We start from the raw sequence: 22,192 nt of genomic DNA, 5'->3' as shown, positions 1-22,192 counted from the left end.
AAACCAACATAGATTTCCAGGTGTTTAGAAATAATTGAAATTTTGAAATCCTGAATATAAAAGCAGAATACTTTATAAAAAACAATGATGACAAATGTTAACTTACTGCAAGTTTAATGTATATCAGTCGTGGACCTAAGCCTGTATTGTATGTAACATGATGTACTTCTTAGAAATACCCTGAGGTTGTTACTTGATCTTTATTTATTAGTACACAAATCTGAGACACAGAGAGTTTATTTTCTGAAGGTCACCATGCACTACTTGGGCCATCAAAATGTATTTTAATATGTGGAACCTAGATGGTATTTTAAATATTACTTTACACAGAATAGCATTCTCTAAAATAGTAGTATTGCCTCAAAAGTCTATATATCACAAATGAACTGAAGTCCTGTAAATAATCTGATGACTTGTGCCTACATAGAGTTATTTGAAGTTAATAATATTCATAATACAAAAGTCTTATTAACTTAATTATTGTTGAATTGCAAATGAATCTAAGTTATTTTACAATTTAAAGTTGTCTGTAACTTGCATATTTTGGATATTCTTGAATTTGAGCATCTATTTAATAATAGGGTTCTTTCTGTGGAAATTTTTGGTTCTATTTCAGATAATATTCTCTTAGATATGAAGGTAAAAATTATATAGCAAACAATAGGAATGCTTTTAAGAGTGGATCAATGTGATCTTTGAAATGTTCCAGAAATCATTTGCAGTTCAGAAAAAAATAAACATTTTTATGTGTGCCGAATATTTATCTAATTATTAAGCAACATTTTTTGGCAAACATCTGTTATGGATAAACTATGCACTAGGATATGGGTTCAGCATTATTGATAAGAGTGATTCATATAACTTGATTTTTGCCCTTAAGAAGCTTACAATGTGTCCATATATATATATGTGTATATATGTATGTGTGTGTGTATATATGTGTATATATATATGTGTGTGTATATATATATATGTATATATATATATATATGCCCGTGTGGTGAATTAAGTTCATAGTCTGAAATTCATTCAAAATGCTGCCCTGCTTCCATTGCCTTTGAAGACTGTTGAGAAAAAGACATCTATACAGCGATACACTGTTTCAATACATACAAGCTATTTTTCTGGAGAACCCAGTCCTGGACAGTTCTGGTATACCTGCCTGGAAGACTGCCTATTTCCCCCACTTTCTGGAGATAACTAGTGAAGGGGAGGGTAAGAAACTTCTTTGGGGGATATTGAAGCTGATGCTCCAGAAAAAATTGTACTTTTGTTTTATCCCTAAACCCCCACCCCAACATTTTATCTTTCCCACTCTGAGCCCAATAAGTAGTTTATGAAGTTGATTGTCTAATTCTTTGACATCACCCTTAAGCCACAAAAAGTAACTCCCCAAGAAAGGACTGGAAAGGGCTGAGTTAGTGAGGACTTAAGAGGTTTAATAAAGCCAACACAGCTAAGGCACAGGTATTTGGCCACCATTCCACCATGATTCACTGAGAAAGTGGGTACAATTAACATTTTTGAGAGATTAAAGAAACACACACAAAAATCAGCATTAATTATGGTCATGTGAATCCCTGAAGAGAAATAATATATAGACTGCAGGTCTACAAACGGCAGGTGCCAGAACAACTTCTAGGGTAGCTGGTATCTGTAGGTGTCTCTGGATTTGACAGAGCTGAGCACTGAGTTCTACTAACCCGTTATTCCAGACAAAGTCCCCTTGACTTGGCTTAGCTCATAGGCAGTAGAATCATCTTGCCTCAAAAGCTTGCAGAGTTCTGGCTGGGGAATTGGGCCAGCAGGACTAGACCATCAGAAAGGATAAGCAGCATCTATCTCTTTACGGAGAGCACAGTTTCAAGAGCCCCACATGACAAAAAGGACTGATGGCAGCAACAGCAACAAAGACCAAAGGGATTTGGTGATTTCTGGTGCTGGCTAGAAATTAGACTGTTCAAATTCTCATGTGTGAGTTCATTATCTGGCACCAATTCATTTTATAATAATTTCATAACAGAAACAAACTAAGGTTTTTGCATTTAGTCAGATCTTTATTCAAATCTGGATCCTAATAGCTATACTATTTACCAGGTCTGAGAAAAACACCTCATTTCTGAAAGCCATGGTACCTTCAACACAAAATGGTAATAATTACATTAATTACATCCAACACTGGTGGTTCAATAGCACCACTGTTATTTTCCACATGACTTTTAGGTATTAGGCACTGTGCTTGGTGTGAAAAACACACACACAAGCAAAGAGAAAAGTATGGGCTAAGTTATTGAATAGTTTTGATGACATGAACAGTTTTCTTTAGTGCGGTTGATCCTCAGACAACAAGGGTTTGAAATGCTTGCGTCCACTTACATGCAATATTTTTTTCAATAAAAGCTACACCAAATGTGCCTGGCTCTCAACTTCCATTTCATCCAACTTTTCTACCCCTGCCACCTCACAGCAAGACCAATCCCCCTCTTCCTCCTTCTCTTCAGCCTACTCAGTGTGAAGATAAAAAGGATAAAGAGCTTTGTGATGATCCAATTCCACTTAATAAAGAAAATATACTTGCTCTTCCTCCGTGATTTTGGTAGTAACATTTTCTTTTCTCTAGCTTACTTTATTGTAATAATACAGTATATAATACATATAAAATACAAAATATGTGTTAATTGACTATGTTATCAGCAAGGCTTCTAGACAACAGTAGGCTGCTAGTAGTTAAGTTCTGGGGTAGTCAAAAATTATACATGGATTTTTGACTGTGTTGGGGGCATCAATGACCCTAACCCTCACATTGGTCAAGGGTCAACTGTAATTGACAGAATCATTACATTTTAGTGGGGGATCTCCAAGATCACGTTATTTACCACTTACTCAGTGACAACTTCATCTTTGTGATTTCTTTGACTGAAGTTTGAATTTCTGTTTAAACCCTATGATACAAGGATATTTCAAAAGTAATTTGGAAAATGTGTATACTATAGAGCCATATTCAGCATTTGTCCTAGTCCATTATTAATTTTAGGATCTTGTTCCCATGGTCGAATTTCGGCCTCAAGTTTTTCACCTATGATAGGGAGAATATTAATAAAAATATCTTCTCTACTTAACTCACAGTGTTATCATAAACCTGAAACAAAATAATATGTGTAAAATTATTCTGCAAATGTTAAAACTCTGGGCAAATAATAACAAATGTTTATGTTTTGCTGTTAGAACCAACAAGACACCACTGTTTCAAAGAGGGTGATTTATTCACTATTCCCTTAAAAATACCATGTGCATTTTTTCCCTGTATTTCTTCTCCTCCCTTGTCACTGGTTAAAATTATCCTTACTACTGCTGTCTGTGAGTTCAAATCATTTTCTTCTTATTATTCTTCTTTCATCTCGAATTCCAATTTCTTCACGAATTCTAGAAAAAAGAATCAGAAACCTGAATTCCAATCTCAACCATTAAGTTATTCAGTGTTCTGAGCCTTGGTTTTCTTCCTTATAAAGTATGGAAATTTATTTCCACTATTATTAAAAGAGAGTAATAAATACTAATATATGTAAATCACTGGCATGTAAATACAGAATACAATGTGATGTGTTCTTCCATCTTCCACATCATTCAGCTCCGTAGAATACTGATTTTGAATAGTAGTGGGCCTTTGCTATTGAGTTGCTTTTTTTTTTTTTTTTTTTGAGACAGAGTCTGGCTGTTTCGCCCAGGCTGTAGTGCAGTGGTGCAATCTCCGCTCACTGCAAGCTCTGCCTCCCGGGTTCACGCCATTCTCCTGCCTCAGCCTCCCGAGTAGCTGGGACTACAGGGGCCCACAACCACGCCCGGCTAATTTTTTTTTGTATTTTTAGTAGAGACAGGGTTTAACCATGTTAGCCAGGATGGTCTCGATCTCCTGGCCTCATGATACGCCTGCCTCAGCCTCCCAAAGTGCTGGGATTACAGGCGTGAGCCACTGCGCCCGGCCGAGTTATTTTATTTATATCTTTAACATGCTCAAAGCCCCTTGAAGGCAGAAACTGTTTAATACACACTTCTATCTTCAGCAGTTCTGAGCTGCTATGAACTAAATATTTATGTCCCACCCAAGCTCATATATTGATACCTTAGCCCCCAGTGAGATGGTGTTAGGAAGTGGGGTCTTGGGCGGTAATTAGATTCTGAGTTTGGAGCCTCCTTAATAAGATTGTTGTCCTTCATAGAAGATGATGAAAGCTCCTCTGTTTATCTCTCTGCCATTTAAGAAAACAATAGACAGTCATTTGTAAACCATGAGGCATCTAGCATAATCCAGCCATGAGAGCACTCTGATCTTGGACTTCTAGCCATCAAAACTGTGAATGAATCAGCAGGGAAACTGAATTGAAACAGTAAGAGAATGCCCAGTAAATTACTGATTTTATAAGATTAACAATTCATTCTGATCATTTACTTACAGCTTGACTAAAGTTAAGTGCATAGTGCCAACTTTATTCCCATAGGAAATGTAAGTTTTCTCTGCACCTGAGAAGACTGTGTCACAAATGGAATTTCAGGGGTAATGCGACTTTTGCAGGGGCAAGCCCCAAATAATAGGGGAAAGGTCTGACCATCCTGATGAGACCATTGCATTGGTTGTCTTGAGGACACAGGAGAATTTGGAAGAAAGAAGGAAAGTGACACCTGAATGTGGTGTGACTACTCATCTGAAGAGAAAATATCTGTCAGAAATATACAGAATAAACATAGGCTTCTATCAATGTGACTTGGCTATCACCAGGGTGACATAAATGCAATAATGGCTTGCTCTTCTCCAGGGTAACCCAATCAGCTGAGTTTACCCCATTTTTAAAAACCACTTAACTTTAAACTGTGTACTAGGTGGAAACCTTTCTCATCAATTAGTCACTTACTATTTCAATGATGTGTCTTTCTGCCCCTATTTATCCATGGTAGTGCTGTCTTAAATATAAGAGCCTAAAGGACATAGACAAGCTCTCTGGGATTATTATTTATACTTAGCAATGGCTTTGCTTCACTGGATGCTGCTTAAGTGCTGAGCATGGAGTATCCAAAGCAAGTGCTGATTTTAAACAAAGGACCTGAAAAAACTTTATTTCTTGGTACCATAATAACACTAGTAGAAAAAAATTCTGTTGGAGCATTTCTTGCAGATAATTTCCAGTGACAAGAAACAGATCAAAGATAGAAGAAATGTCTTTCTGTGCTCTCTGGAGAGATGCTGAAAGTGACTGTGCAGCACTTACAGCTGCTGAAAACAGATTAGAAAGTTAAAGGGCTTGATACCAAACGTGATTTCATTAAAAAGCCTGTGCTTTATTAATCTTGTTATCTGTTATTGTTTAAATCAGGAGCCATACAGCAGAAGGGTGAGAAAAAGAGAACAGTGAAACAGAAGGGGCTTTTATATTCTCTCTGGAGTCACCATGGAAATTATTTAAGGTGTCAGTGTCCACATGTATATGTAGATGTTCCTATTGCAGTTCATCTCCATATATTCATCTGAAAAGTCCCCAAAATATGTAACATACATTCCAACTCATATGATGCATGTATGTGATCTAAAGACAATGAACATTTTAATCAAAATAATGGGTAATTGCATGTTACCAGAACAAATATATAACTTGATATAATTTTGCTTCTAAGGTAAATATCTTATTAATTTTGCATGCATTAACTTTATTAAATGCACAGAGGCAGACACTTCGGTTCCATAATGATTGATAAGAAAAATAAGAAATCCCTCCTCTAAGTCATTTGGCTCACTATGAATGCTTCTCCAGATGCTTCCATCTATAAGTGGAAAGAGACAGCAGAAAATAACACTGGCCTGTGGTTTGGAATATCTGTAGGTAATGTAGAAGCTCTTAAACAGGTTACCCAAAGGATGACTTAGGAAACATTTTTATAGCATACCAGCTTGGATTCCTCTCTGATTTGGTTAGTTTGTACAGGGTGAGTTAGGATTACATACTTGGAAAACTCTCCCCAAAGTAATTTTAGTATGTACAGCAATTTAAGAATATGGCAGTAATATAACATTTCTGCTATGTATTGCTGGCAAACATTTAGCCTCTTTGAAAATTAGTGCCCTCATTTGCCGATATCTTGTATTGTCACTACTTGCCTTCGAGGCTTAGGTTCTCCAGTGCACTGAAGTTCTCTAAGTGTATTGGAGAAGATCTCAGGCAATGAAACAGCGTTGTTAATATTGTGATTTTTTTAATCTGTTGAGCTTTGAAAATACCAAAAACTGATATAATTAGGTGTTTTAGTGATCCAGTTATATATAGGGTCATAAGATAGCAACTTTATATACTTTGTATAAAAATTAGAAGTACTCTAATAGTGTAACATATTAAATTGTCTTTATCATAATTTAAATGTATCATTTAACAACATCAGAACAAGTTTTACCTTATGACGTAGACATACGTCTTTGGCAAGTGGGTTGAAGGGCACAGCGCTATTTTCAGACACAGTGTTTTGTCTGAAAATCTGTCACTGACCTCAAGTTTCTACCATGATAAATTCATTCTTTAAGGATATACATATGTAAATATACATATATAGATTTATTTGAAAGAGCTGACTCACCCAGTTGTGGGGACTAGCGAGTCAGAGATTTGCAGGTTAGACCCATAGGCCGAAACACACAGGCTGGAGTTGATGTTGCAAGCTTGAGACCAAATTTCTTTCTTTCAGGGAAATCTCAAGTTTCACTCTTAAGGGTTATCAACTGATTGGATAAGTCTATCCACATTATCAAGAGTAATCTCCTTTACTTAAAAATCAGCTGATTGTAAATGTTAAGTATATCCATCTATGCCTTCATAACAACACCTACATTAGTATAAAACTGAACAACTGGGTACTATAGCCTAGCCAAGTTGACACATAAAATTAAACATCACACTTGTTGATAAAATTTAAATAGGGAATACAACAGAAAATATTTTGTTGACTTTTTGTCATTGGAAATTTCAAACATATAAACAAATAGAATAGTTTTAGTGTAGTCCATCACATCAACAGGCTAAAAAGGAAAAATTACATGATCATATCAATAGATGTAGCAAGCATTTGACAAAGTTCAACACTCATTTATAATGCAATAAGACAAGAAAACAGAATAAAACTTAAAAAAATGAAAGCTTCCTTGGAAAGAAAAAAATAAAACTATATTTGTTTATAAAGTATATGTTCACACATACAGGAAATCTCAAAGAATCAATGATGACAACAAAAACAGCAAAAGTCTCCCAGAACTAATAAATGATTGCAGCAAGTTTGCAGGATATAAGGTTAATATACAAAAGTCAATCATTTTCTTATATATCAGCAATAAACAAGTAAAATTTGAAATCAAAAGCAGAAGGCAATTAATATTAGCATTCCCCAAAAATATAACACATAGGTATAAATCTAATGAAACATGTACATGATCTAGATGAGGAAACCTACAAAACTCTCATGAAAGAAATCAAAGAAGAATAAAATAAATGTATACAATTATGATTTGTCAATTAAATAATAGAAATAAATAAATGAGATATTTCATATTCATGGAGTAGAAGACAATATGTTTAAGAGGTCAGATCTTTCTAACTTCGTCAATAGAATCAATGCAATCCCAATCAATATCTCAGGAAGTTGTTTTGTGGGTATTGAGAAACTAATTCTAAGGTTTATATGCAGAGGCAAAAGACCCAGAATAGGCCACACAGTGATGAAGAAAAACAAAATTGGAGGATTGACACTATCTGATTTCAAGATTTACTACAAAGCTACAGTAATTGAGACAGTGTGGTATTGAGGGATGAACAGGTAAGTAGATTGGTGGAACAGAATAAAGAGCCCAGGAAGAGATCCAAATAGGTATATTCAACTGAGTTTTTACTAAGGAGCAAAGGCAAGACAATGGAGCAAAGATTGTGTTTTAAACAAATGGTGGCAAAACAACTAGGCATCTACATGCAAAAAACCCAAAATAGACTCATACGTTATATGCTTCACAAAAATTAACTTAAAATGGATTATAGACCTAAACGTAAAATGCAAAACTATAAAACTCTTGGAAGATCACCAGAGCAGAAAAATTAGATGACCTTGGGTAGCGTGATAACGTTTTAGGTACAATGTAAAAAGCACAATCTATGATAGAAATAACTTATAGGCTGAACATTATTAAAATGAAAAACTTCTGGCCGGACGCGGTGGCTCACGCCGGTTATCCCAGCACTTTGGGAGGCCGAGGTGGGTGGATCACTTGAGGTCAGGAGTTCGAGACCAGCCTGGCCAAAATGGTGAAACCCTGTCTCTACTAAAAATACAAAAATTAGCTTGGCTTGGTGTCACGTGTTTGTAATCCCAGCTACTTAGGAGGCTGAGGCAGGAGAATCACTTAAACCTGAGAGGTAGAGGTTGCAGTGAGCTGAGATGGCACTGCTGCACCCCAGCCTGGGCGATGGAGCAAGACTCTGTTAAAAAATATATCTATATATATTTATATTATATATATGTATATATAGTCAAGAGGATGAAGATACTAGCAACACACTGGGAGAAAATATTTGCAAAAGACCTGTATGATAAAGGACTATTATTCAAAACATACAAATAACTCTTAAAACTCCATCTCATCAAAGAAGATATATAAATGGCAAATAACCATATGGAAAGATGGTCCAGACCATATGTCATCATAGAAATGCAAATTAAAATAACAACGAGATACTACTACAAACCTATTAGAATGGCCAAAATATAGAACTCTGACAACACCAAATACTGACAAGGATGTGGAGCAACAGCAACTCTCAATCATTGCTGGTGGAAATGCAAAGTGGTACAGCCACTTTGGAAGACAATTTTGCAGTTTTCTGCCAAACTACACACCATATTACTATAAGATCTAACAATCATTCTACTTGATAAATATTCAAAAGAGTTGAAAACTTATGTCTACACAAAACCTGCACACAGGTGTTTATAGCAGCTTTATTGATAATTGCCAAAACTTAGAATCAACTAAGCTGTCCTTCTGTAGGTTAATTAGTAAACAAATTGTGGTATATCCAGGTAATAGAATATTATTCAGCATTAAACAGAAATAAACTATAAAGCCACAAAAAGACATGTAGGAAGCTTAAATACATATTACTAAAGTGAAAGAAACTGATCTATAAAGGCTATATACTATATGATTACAACTACACAACATTTTGGAAAAGACAAAACTATGGAGACAAAAAAAATATCAGTGATTGTCCAGGAGTTTAGTTGAGAGAAAGAGATGAACAGGTAGAGCGCAGAAGATTTTTAGGTTAGTGAAAATGCTCTGTGTGATACAATAATTATAGATATGTGTCACTGTACATTTGTCCAAACCCACAGAATGCATATCTCCAAGAGAGAGCCCTAATGTAAACTGTGGGTTTTGGGTGATAATGAGCTGTCAGTGTAGGTTCATCAACTGTAACAAATGTATCATGCTGGTGGGGAATGTTGATAATGTATGTGGGGCGGGGGGCAGGGGGTTTTGGGAAATATCTGTACCTTCCTTTCAACTTCGCTGTGAACTTAACACTGCTCTAAAATATAAATGTTTAAGACAACAACAACAAACATGAATAATATAGTGGGATCCCATGTTCCCTTCACCTAGTTTTAACAGTTATCAACTCAGACAGTATTATTTCACCCATAATCTCAGTCCATGTTTCCCCTGCCCAATAATTTCTTTTAAATTAAGTCCTAAACACCATGTTATTTCATGCATAAATATTAAATGTTATATTTAAAATCTGATGACTCTCCTAAATAACAAAACTAAAACCATAACTAGAACACCATTTGACCTGCAATAATAAAACAGTCAATAATTCTTCAGTTTCATAAAATGCCCCCAAACTGTGTATATTTGATAGAGGAAATGGATGTGAGATTATATGGAGAGTGGGACATTGCTCAGAAAAGAAATGCTGGGATTTATGCATCATTAGAAGTACCTTAAAATTAAGGAGTAGAGTGATTAGCGTGGATAAAATGAAGGCTAGAAACAAAAAAAAAAGGGGGGGTTGGCCGTAAAGTATTTCTTATACCTTATACTTTTTATTTCTGTATAGCCGGCTTGGTTAAATATATGCTAAGATACTCAGGAGAACTTTACTTTCCACTTTCCACTTTTATTGTCAACTCTGCAGGAAAAAAAAAGTACTCCTTATCTTCTCCAGAAGAGTCCATTACAAATATAGAAACGTTGCTTGTTAAGAGCCCATTAGATATGAAACTCTGTGGAGGAAAACTCTACGGAGGATTTGTTTCCCTCTGAAAATGTGCCTAAACCTAGACCTTGGTACGTAACAGGCCAATAAATACTTCCTTTTAAAATCTAAAAAATAAATAAATAAATAAACAAATAACTAGAATATACTGTAAGAAAATGTCACTACACAGAGCTACTTACTCTGTATTAGAGTAGAAAGGAAGCTTTGATATTATTCCATGACAGCGATTTGAGAGCCGTGGCTGGGAGGGAGGAGTGTGAGGGAAGGTTCCGGTTATCAGAAACACCTGTGCAGCAGTGTGATTAACCTACACATGTTCTATCCACACTTGTATTTATGGATCAGAATTTCCAGGATGGGGAGGGACAGTTGTATTTTGATAATACAATAAATAAATAAATAAAGCTACTCAAGTAGTTCTAGTAAGCTTACTCTTAGGAAAGAAAAGTAAATGCTGGCCTCCTTCAGATGTTATGAAAACGGAAACTGTTCACAGCCTGTTTTGTCTCTATTTTCTAGATTCCATTATGACATTAGACTCTGGTCACAATTATCTGAAGCCTTGCAGGTAAGGAGTTTACCTTCACCTTCTTTTTCTGTTTAATGTCTTTCCTGGCTAGTCCCTCAAAAGTATATACTTGTTACCTGGTGTGTAGGGGTACACTGAATAAAGCACTTGGTATTATTCTAATTATTGAGACAGATGGTTCTCATGTTTGTTTTTCATTTGGATATGACAAATATTTAATGCTGATACTAAATTATTGGAATAGACAAATTGTTAGATACATCACAGACTATGTTAATCTAGTGAGTAGTAAGCAAAGACACGTTTATATAATTATATCTTACCGTAGCTCTATACACCAGAAAAACTGAAGCCTGTTATATTCCTTGAAATTAAGAATGATTTCACTATTTCTGTGATACAGTTCCACCTCCACCATTTATTATTGGAGTTATATAAGCACAGACTAGGAAAAGGTCAAGTTTTAAAATGTTGTAAAGGGAATTTTTCTCCTTTGATAACAGAGATTTAAATATATTTTTGTTTTTGCCCATTATGTAATTATATCCTCCCTTTATCCACAAGTGCATAGAAAGGTGATCCTTTTGTAAACCAAAACCACCACCACCAATAACAAAAAATATTTTTGTTGTCTAGCAGGGAAATAATTCCTGTCTAGATTTCACATAAAACTCATTCTATCCTAAATCACAGAGGCAGATTACATGGCTCTGACCACCATGCAGACCAGAAATGAGCAGGATAATTGGGACATAAAAATCAGATGATGCCAGTTATTACTGAAGCCCATAAAACAGAACTCCTTAGAAGTAGTTAGAATGGAAGAAGGAGATAAACGTGATATTTCAGGAGTAGTTATTGCGTGCTATGACTTACAGTTACTGCACAAATTCTATAATATTTTGAGAGGTGGGGTACCAGTGGCTGAAAGTGAGGAAGGAGAGACCAGGGAAAAGCTTCTCCTGCAGCACAGAAGGGAAGAAGTGCATGAGTGTCCCAAGTTGACACAAGCATCAGGTGCCACAGGAAAGGGAGGTCTTATCTTCCAGGATCAAAGACGGAGTAGCATAAAAAAAAGTAAACATGTAAAATTGGTAAAGCAAAGAACCAATATAAGAAACAAATTTCTTGTAATCCCAGCACTTTGGGAGGCCAAGGCGGGCAGATCACCTGAGGTCAGGAGTTTGAGACCGGCCTGGCCAAGAAGGCAAAACCCCATCTCTAATAAAAATACAAAAAAAAAAAAAAAAGAAAGAAAAGAAAATTAACTGGGCGTGGTGGTGCATGCCTGTAATCCCAGCTACTTGGGAGGTGGAGGGAGGAGAATTGCTTGAACCCAGGAGGCGGAGGTTGCAGTGAGCCAAGACCGGGCCATTGCACTCCAACCTGGGCAACAGAGCAAGACTCTGCCTCAAAAAAGAAAACAAACAAACAAACAAAAACAAATTAAGCAGAAATAAATACATAAATTTTTGTAATTTTGACCGTACCCTAAATAATAATGAGGTTTGAGACATCGACCATCATCAAGAGAGATAGATTCTACAAGAGAAACTGTAGCACATCTCAGTGAGAAGAATTACATAGTACTGCACACTTGGAATGTTCTAAGATATTATTAAGAAATGTAAGAAATTTCATCCATATTACAAATAAGGCAATTGAAAAATATAAGTAAAAAAGAAGACCAAATCTACAAATAAATCTTGAGTTCTACAGACCATGGCTAAAATATTTAACATAAATAATATATATCCATTAGTATTGACAGTGGTCTGAAAATTACTCATGAGAGGCTGGAATGAAATATCCTTTTGGGCAAGGGCTACAGCAGCTTCATTAACCACCCCAGGTGTTCTGGAATATATTAGGTGTCCAATAATGTCTGTCGGATCAAAGAATTCTATAATCTTTTGTACAAAGAATACTAGACTGAGAGTCAGAAAACCTGGGTTAGAGACTTCACTCTTTGGCTTCTCACTTGTGAGCAAATCACTTAATTACCCTGACTCTATATTTTATTTATTATAAAAGGAGAAATCAGGCTTCATGTATCTTGTGAAATAAATTCCTTACAGATGCAATTAAAATGGAATTTATGTAAAATAATTTTCATACTGCAAATACAATATAAATGCACATGGCAATATGACTTCACAGTGACTTCTAAGTGGGGTTACTCCTGTTCTTGGTAGTCCCTATGTATACTTCTCCACGCCACTGTACAAAGCTCTGACTAATCTAGGGCACTCCTTTCCTTATAGCTATTGTGGCCACCCAGAACTGACAACGAATTACATCATTCTCTAGCTAAGGTATCCTGTGCCAAATTTTAATGAAAGAACAAAAATTGCCTTATGACAAAAGCTTTCATTTACAAACTCTCCCTTCTGATAAATTCTGAAAGTTTAACACCTACTTTGTCTTCAGGGCATGGTAAAACTTAACTTAGATAATTTGGTCTTGCTAATATCAAGCTTATAACAGGATGTGGCAGTTCGTGTTGTTACTAATAACCCATTGATGTGTATAAAATAGATATTGTGGGGAAAAGAAAGAGACACAGACAAAGTATACAGAAAGAAAAGCGGGCCCAGGGGACCGGAGCTCAGCTTATGGAGGACCAGCGCCGGCACCGGTCTCTGAGTTCCCTCAGTATTTATTGATCATTAGCTCTACCATCTCAGAGAGGGGAATGTGGCAGGACAATAGGGTAATAGTGGAGAGAGGGTCAGCAGGAAAACATGTGAACAAGTGCCTCTGCATCATAAACAAGGTAAAGAAAAAAGTGCTGTGCTTTTCATGTGCATATACATAAACATCTCAATGCCTTAAAGAGCAGTATTGCCACCAGCATGTCTCACCTCCAGCCCTAAGGTGGTTTTCTCCTATCTCAGTAGATGGAATATACAATTGGGTTTTACACCGAGACATTCCATTGGCCAGGGATGTGCAGGAGACAGATGCTTTCCTCTTATCAACTGCAAAGAGGCCTTCCTGTTTTACTAATCCTCCTCAGCACAGACCCTTTACAGGTGTCGGGCTGGGGGACGGTCAGGTCTTTCCCTTCCCATGAGGCCATATTTCAGACTATCACATCGGGAGAAACCTTGGACAATACCTGGCTTTCCTAGGCAGAGGTCCCTGTGGCCTTCTGCAGTGTTTTGTGTCCCTGGGTACTAGAGATTAGGGAGTGGTGATGACTTTTAACAAGCATGCTGCCTTCAAGCATTGGTTTAACAAAGCACATCCTGCATAGCCCTAAATCCATTAAACCTTGAGTCGACACAGCACATGTTTTCTGCGAGCACAGGGTTCGGGGTAGGGTTGCAGATTGACAGCATCTCAAGGAGAAGAATTTTTCTTAGTACAGAAAAAAATGGAGTCTCTTACGTCTACTTCTTTCTACATAGACACAGTAAGAGTATGATCTCTCTTTCTTTTCCCCACAGATATGATCATGTGACTGTAGAGAGGATGTGTTCAATAAATAAATATTCATTAAATATTTTCTAAATGCCTAGAGAAATCTAAAAAGAGAAACAGAGCTTTCAGCTAGTGATATCTCAGAATTTTTTGTAGAGAAATGCAATGGTTAGATACTTAAAAATTCAAACTAGTAAAACGAATATCAGAATAATTGAGAAGTACTTTACTGATAAACGAAATATAATTTTCCCTGAAATTACTTGGGAAAAGGGTTAACAAGGATAGAGCTTAATTTATTTTTCATATTTTATAGTAGCCAAATTTTTATTTGAATTGTCATGGTTATAGAATTTAAGAAATGATGTTACTATTCTAAAAAACACTGCTTGGAAAAATACTTCAAAAATTTTGAATAGACCCCAATTAGTCCATTAGTAAATAGGCAATATATGTCTCCACATATGCTTATAAAAACAAACTGTGACTCTATAACACATACGTATTGCAATTCTGGAATCTAACAAAGTTTGAGACTTGGTCGTATTTCTCCTTATATAAACTACTTTTTCCACTTGATGGTCCTCAAGGAAGTTGTATTTTTACCCTTTCTATCTAGTTCTACTGAAAACATCCTTAGTTACTATAGGCAGTGTGATGATTAATTTTGTGTCAACTTGGCTGGGTTATGGTGCCTTGATATTTGGTCCATTATTATTTTGGATGTGTCTGTGAAGGTGTACTTATGGATGAGATAAACATTTAAATTGATGAACACGATTAGAGACAATTGCCCTCACTAATGTGGGTGGGCTTCATCCAATCAGTTGAAAGCCCAAATAGAACAAATACAGACCTCCCGTGAGCAAGAGGGAATTCTGCCAGCACGCTGCTTTCAGACTTGAATTGCAGCTCTTCCCTGAGTCTCCTGTTTGCCCACCTTCCTATCAAATTTTAGACTCACCAAGCCTCTACAATCACATGAATCAACGCTTTAAGGTAAATCTCTCTCTCTCTCTCCCTTTCTCTCTCTCTCTCTCTCTCTCTCTATATATATATATATATATATGTAGGGGTGTGTGTGTGTATATGTGTATACACACACACATACACCCTATTGGTCTTTGATATGGTGTGGCTGTGTCCCCACTCAAATATCATCTTGAATGTAGCTCCCACAATTCCCATGTGTCATAAGAAGAGTCTGGTGGGAGGTAATTGGGTCATGGGGGCGGGTATTTCCTGTGCTGTTTTCCTGATAGTGATTAAGTCTCATGAGATCTGATGGTTTTATAGAGGGGAGATCCCATGTACAAGCTCTCCTTGTACGTCTCAAAGACGTCCCTTGCTCTTCCACTACGAATGTGAGGCCTCCCCAACCATGTGGAACCATGAGGCCATTAAACCTCTTTCCTTTATAAATTACCCAGTCTCAGGTATGTTTTTATTGGCAGCATGAGAACAAACTAATGCAGTCTTGTTTCTCTGAATAACCTTAAATGAAAATCTTAGACATGCTTTTGTCTCTTCTCTGATCCCTTGATCTAGTCCATTCCTGACTGAACTCAACTAGGGTAATCTTAAGGGCTGGGAGAATCTCTAAGCAATGGATTTGCTTCCTAGATTCCTCAGGACCAGGCTCATATCTAGGGAGCGAGCTTCCACATTTCTTCAGTCCACGATCCCTTCCAGATCCCTGCCAAATGAGAAGAGTGGAAGAGATAATGTGGATATGTGAATACATGATTTAATATCTGCATTAACTTCACTACAATAGGAAGGGGAAATAAAACAACAGGTCAATAGAAACTAGAAGCTATTTCGTACTGAAATGGCACTCATCCCCGTTATAACATCATTTTCTGAAACACAATTTCTACCAAACTCTTCTCTGGACCATCCTCTAAGGTCAAACCAGCTGGACCACACATGTAGCTATACCTCTTATTGAAATTTAGTTCATTTAAATATGATTAAAGTTTCTCTAATTGACTTTGTTTTTCTTTCTTTTTTTTTTTTTTTTTTTTTTTTTTTTTGAGACGGAGTCTCGCTCTGTCGCCCAGGCTGGAGTGCAGTGGCGCGATCTCCGCTCACTGCAAGCTCCGCCTCCCGGGTTCACGCCATTCTCCTGCCTCAGCCTCCCAAGTAGCTGGGACTACAGGCGCCCGCTACCACGCCCGGCTAATTTTTTGTATTTTTAGTAGAGACGGGGTTTCACCGTGTTAGCCAGGATGGTCTCGATCTCCTGACCTCGTGATCCGCCCGCCTCGGCCTCCCAAAGTGCTGGGATTACAGGCGTGAGCCACCGCGCCCGGCCTGTTTTTCTTTCTTAACTCTGCCCTTATTATAATGCCATTGCCCATTCTCCCATTACCTGTAAGGCCAGACTTCCATGTCAGAGCATGAAGGTATAATGAATATTTGACTCTGGTTAATTTCCTACAATATTCTTAGCTGCTCATATTTTTGTGGTTTAAATAATTAAAACTTTTTAAATAATTCTGCCCATATTCTTTACTTGTTTTGCTTCTCTTTACCTCTGCCTTGACTGAACTGTTCAGCTACTGACAAGTAGCTTAACATCTTATATTGCTACTAGATAACTTTGATGCTTTTTATTCTTTCTCTGTAATATAATACTTTACTTTCTGATTAATGTTTCCCAGTCAATATTTTTTTTTAACCACGGTCTTCCTAAAAGCCTGGTTTTACTAGAAATTATATTCAGTAATTCATCATTTTTCTCTCTTTCTGACTCTCTCTAGCTAACAAGAAATTACGTCTAGGATATCTGAGTAGAGCAGCTGATCACTTCCACCTTGTAAAGACTTAAGGATTAAAAGAAAACCATAGAATATGTATGATTTCATTAATATTTTCTTCATATAAGATTAATATTTTAAGGAACATTTACATTTGTCTTTAGCTGTTAGGTGAAGTACCTGCCTATTTTGTGCCTGCAACAAGGCAAGTCCACTGGAGGTGACAAGGCCGGCAGCCTTTAAAAGTGAGCTTTGAGCATGTAGTTTTATTCATAGAAATAATTTCCTTCCCTCCCTCCCTCCCTTTCTCCCTCCCTCTCTTTCTCCCTCTCTCCCTCCCTCCCTCCAGCTCTTTCTTCCCTTCCCTCCCTCCCTCCCTCTCTCCAGCTCTTTCTTCCCTTCCCTCCCTCCCTCCCTCCCTTCCTTCCTTCCTTCCACCGTCTCTTCCTCCCTCCGCCTCTCTTCTTCCCTCCCTTCCTCTTTTCCTTCTTCCTTTCTTCATTCCTTTTTTGTTTTCTTTCCTTCTATTCTTCCAGCTGTTGCTTTGTTCTGACTCCATTCATTTACTCCCTGTTCAGTTTCATTCTGTTTCTAGACTTTACCTGATTTCTGACATTTTGGATCTCTCTCTCTCTCTGTCTATCTCCTCTCTCTCTTTGTCAGATACTTCTTTCTGGGAAAAAAAGCATCTGATAAAGGTTACTGGGAAAAAAATGACTTCTTTGGTGCTTAACCTTTAATACTGTCTTAGGTTTGACTTACAACTTTTGCAACGGCACTTCCTTTTCCAGATAACCACTGTAGATAACCCCAGGTGACTTCTTCTTGCACTCATACATTGGAGCAATTTCCCATCAATTCTACTGCAGTTTCTCAAGAGGAAAATCAAACAATGGGTCGTGTATTTTACTAACTGCATTTTAGAGGTGAGAAAATTGAGGCAGAAAAAAAATTATACAATTTCCTTGAGGCCGAATAACATACTAGAAACAGAGAGCTTTAAGGCTTAGTTCTTTCTGATTAACATCACTATTCCATATTTAGTTGCAATTTCTCCAGGAATAGAGATTCAGAAAATAGATTTTACTTCTACAGTGATTAGATTTAAAAGTAAAGTAAGAAATGCTTATTTCACTCTAAGTAGAAATTTATTCATGGAGCTAGATCCAGATGTGGTAAGCTCATTACAGATGTGATAAAGCCCTTTGTAGAAATGGTATGTGAGAAACACAGGGGGGCTTTCACTCATCCACTGTAAATCATGCATTCATCAAGCCTTTTGTAGGCACCATCTGTGACAGACCCTGAGAGAGGTGATAGAGATACAACTGTGAGCATGTCAGCATCCATGATTTAAAATGACTTTATAGACTATCACAGGGTGAAAGTAAAAAAAGAAAAGAAAATATTTCTGAATCCATTCTTGAGATAATATATGTGATGGCAGTGATTTATATATAAATGGACAGATTATTTCTTTTCCATAAGTCTATAAATGACTTAAAAAGAATGATATGGTGTTAATCATGTAGTCGTAGTGGTGCCCCCATGACAGGGGCACAAAAATTAAAAAAATAAAAATAAAATAAAAAATAATTTTTTAATTTTTTAATTAAAAAAATAAAAATAAAATAAAAAATAATTTTTTAATTTTTTAATTAAAAAAATTAAATTTTGCTCCCAAAGGGAGAAAATTGGTTATGGGGGAGGAAAACAATTTCCAGGCATTACAATAATTTTTGTTCCCCACAAAGAGCAACAGTACCTAAAAAGATATTCAATATGTCTGTGGAATTAAAGTTTCATTTGGAACTGGGTGTGATTAAGAAAAATATGTTTTTAAAGTCTCCTTAGGAGGGAAATATGAACAAATGTTGAGAAACACTGGTTAACCTCTTTTGATGTTTGAGCTATTGCCAGTATCTTTATTGGATTATTGGAACTATACAAAATTATTGCAAGTAGCATGGAATATGTTTATGATTCCCCTGATTAGAAAGAAATGCACTTTAATATCATAAAAATAGATCATCTAAATTATCCCAAGTATTTTCTTCAGGAGGAGGGACTTCTTTCATAACATGTATTTTTTAGATCTGGTAATGATTTTATTTTGCTCTGTGTACAAAAATCAGAAAGTGTTATAGCTATGAAACATTTATTTCCCATTTTTCAGGTTCTGTGCACTCAACACATACACTGTATAATGTTTGACCTTAAAGGAGTTATTCTCCCCATCACATTTGCCAGCTTGAATGTCTGTCTTTATTCTCAATATATTTTTCTATTCTCACGTTGTCAACTTGCACCTGATCTTTTAAAACTCTTATTAATAATGATTATAGTCTATAAAATAAAAGATGCTCCACAATAGAAAAGATTGATGATATTAATATATAAAATATTCCTTACATATTGAACACAGTCAATAAAGAACTACCTCAAAAATTAGCACTCTCCCTTCCACTTAATGTGTCCAAGTTGAGCTAAGTAGATCCTGGACACTCTCTCTATTTGTTTTTCACGGTAATATTACAGGTACTTAATACAATGTCTGTAAAAATTATGACACCTTAATACATGTGGTGAATGAATTCAGATGTTCTTTATTTCCAATCAAAACTTAAGAGAATAAACTATGAATGCTTTTATCAAATTATTGTGTTTCCCCTTATTCAGGGTTTCACTTTCTGCAGTTTCAGTTACTTGTGGTCAATTGTGGTCCAAAAATATTAAATAGAAAATTCCATAAAGAAATAATTAATATATTTTAAATTGTGTTTGTTCTAAACAGGATGCACCATTCCACTTCATCCTGTCTTCATCACAAGAAGAAAAGTGAGTAAAGTACGATAAGATATTTAGAGAGAAAGAGCAATATCTCATTTATGAAACTTCTATTACAGTGTATTGCTATCATTGTTTTATTTTAGGTTATTGTTGTTAGTCTCTTACTGTACCTAATTTATAAATTTGGTGCATTTATAAATTTGACATTTATACATATGTATATAAAAAAACATAGTTTATATAGAAATTTGTACTATCTGCAATTTCAGTCATCCACTGGGAGTCTCAGAAAATATTTTCCTTGGGTAAGGAGGAACAACTGTGACTTAAAGTCATTACCCTCTGTTTATTTAACTGGCTGTATCTGGAAGACTAAAAGATGAGAATTTGGGGCAGCAAATCTCAAGCACTGAAAAAACTTTCTATTGATAAAAAAATATAGTTTAGAAAGGTTCTGATTATACAATATTGCCATCAGAGGCAGAAGCTTAATTTCGGTGCCCCTTTACTTGCATAATTTTTCATTCAGGGTTTTGTGTTCTATTTATTAAAGAAGACTCCCTAATTTTCATATAATTCAGTTCTCTGGAAAACCTCGATTAGTTCCACCCCGATGGCAGTAGTGACTGACTCTCAGCTCACTAGTGTTTCATGGCTCAGTCTTAGGGAAATTTCAGTCTACTTGACACAAGTGCCAAATCGATCTTTTCTCTTGCCTTTCCCTCAAAAATCCATCCCACACACTCCTGCCACATAAAACTTCCTAATGTCTTTTTCTGCCTCTATAACTTTATTTCTCAGACATGTTCAATTCTTTCCCTGGCCCATAAAATTAAGTTCTTGCGCGGTGGTTCACGCCTGTAATCCCAGCACTTTGGGAGGCTGAGGCTGGCAGATCACGAGGTCAGGAGATCGAGACCATCTTGGCTAACATGGTGAAACCCCGTCTCTACTAAAAGTACAAAAAAATTAGCCAGGCGTGGTGGCGGGCGCCTGTAGTCCCAGCTACTCGGGAGGCTGAGGCAGGATAATGGCGTGAACCTGGGAGGTGGAGCTTGCAGTGAGCCGAGATCGCGCCACTGCACTCCAGCCTGGGCGACAGAGCGAGACTCCGTCTCAAATTAAAAAAAAAAAGTTCTTACTCTGACTTTCAATGCCACCTACCAAATGGCTGCAATCACCCTTCGTTTATCTTCCTGCTAATCCACTTTATATAACCTACTGTATTAATCAGGGTCCTCTAAAGGGACAGAACTAATAGGATAGATGTATATATGAAGGGAAACTTATTAAGGAGTATTAACTCACACTGTCACAAGGTGAAGTACCACAATAGGTCGTCCGCAAGCTGAGGAGCAGGGAAACCAGTCCGAGTTTCAGAATCTCAGAAGTAGGGAACCCGACAGTGCAGCTTTCAGTCTGGGGCTGAAGGCCCGAGAGCGCTGGCAAACCACTATTTTAAGTCTAAGAGTCCAAAAGCTGAAGAACTTGGAGTCTGATATTCAAGGGTAGGAAGCATCTGGCACGGGAGAAAGATGAAGACCGGAAGACTCAGCAAGTCAAATCCGTCCACGTTCTTCTGCCTGCTTTATTCTAGCCACGCTGGCAGCTGATTAGATGGTGTCCACCCAGATTGAAGGTGAGAATCTGCGCCTCTTAGTCCATCCACTGACTCACATGTTAATCTCCTTTGGCAGTATCCTCACAGATGCACCCAGGAACAATACTTTGCATCCTTCTATCCCATCAAGTTGACACGTAACCATCACACCTATTAACTGAGTTACTCTTTCTCCCCAGTGTGGTACGTATATCCATGAATTCTTTCTTTTTTTTTTAAATTTTCTTGAAATACTTTCTAGGGTGGCTCTAGATAGACCTGAAGTCATATTCTGGGCTGCCCAAAAAGAACAGGAGCTGATAAAAGCACTTGGAGTTCCAGCTGCCCCAGGATTCAGCACTGTTAGCCTGCTTCAAAGTAACTCTGTGTCAGCCTGCACCACATTTGCCCATGATTGCTTCATTTTTCTCTTGGTATGCTCATCTCAGATTTTTTGATTCTGGTTATGGGACAAGAAGTTAAGCATCAGGTCTCTAATATAGCCTGCATTCATGTTATGAACAGATGATCATAAAATTCAAATAATTTCATAAGATTGACACAGATTTTTCTTACTCAAGAATTCAAGTTTGAGTGCAAAAGACGTTTATCTGATTTAACTATATGGATTATTATTCTGTTTTGGAAAGAGACTACAATTGGGAAAAGATAATGAATTGTTAACTGAAGAAAAATATTTCCTGTGGATGTATACATTTGGTTACATGTGAAACGTAAGGCATTGTATTGTATGTTTCTTATATGGTGTTCCCAAGGA

The sequence above is a fragment of the Pan troglodytes genome, chromosome 9 (genome assembly GCF_028858775.2).
Source record: "Pan troglodytes isolate AG18354 chromosome 9, NHGRI_mPanTro3-v2.0_pri, whole genome shotgun sequence".
Classification (NCBI taxonomy): Eukaryota; Metazoa; Chordata; class Mammalia; order Primates; family Hominidae; genus Pan; species Pan troglodytes.
The sequence above is the reverse complement of the archived record's forward strand: the minus strand, read 5'-3'. Positions refer to the sequence as shown.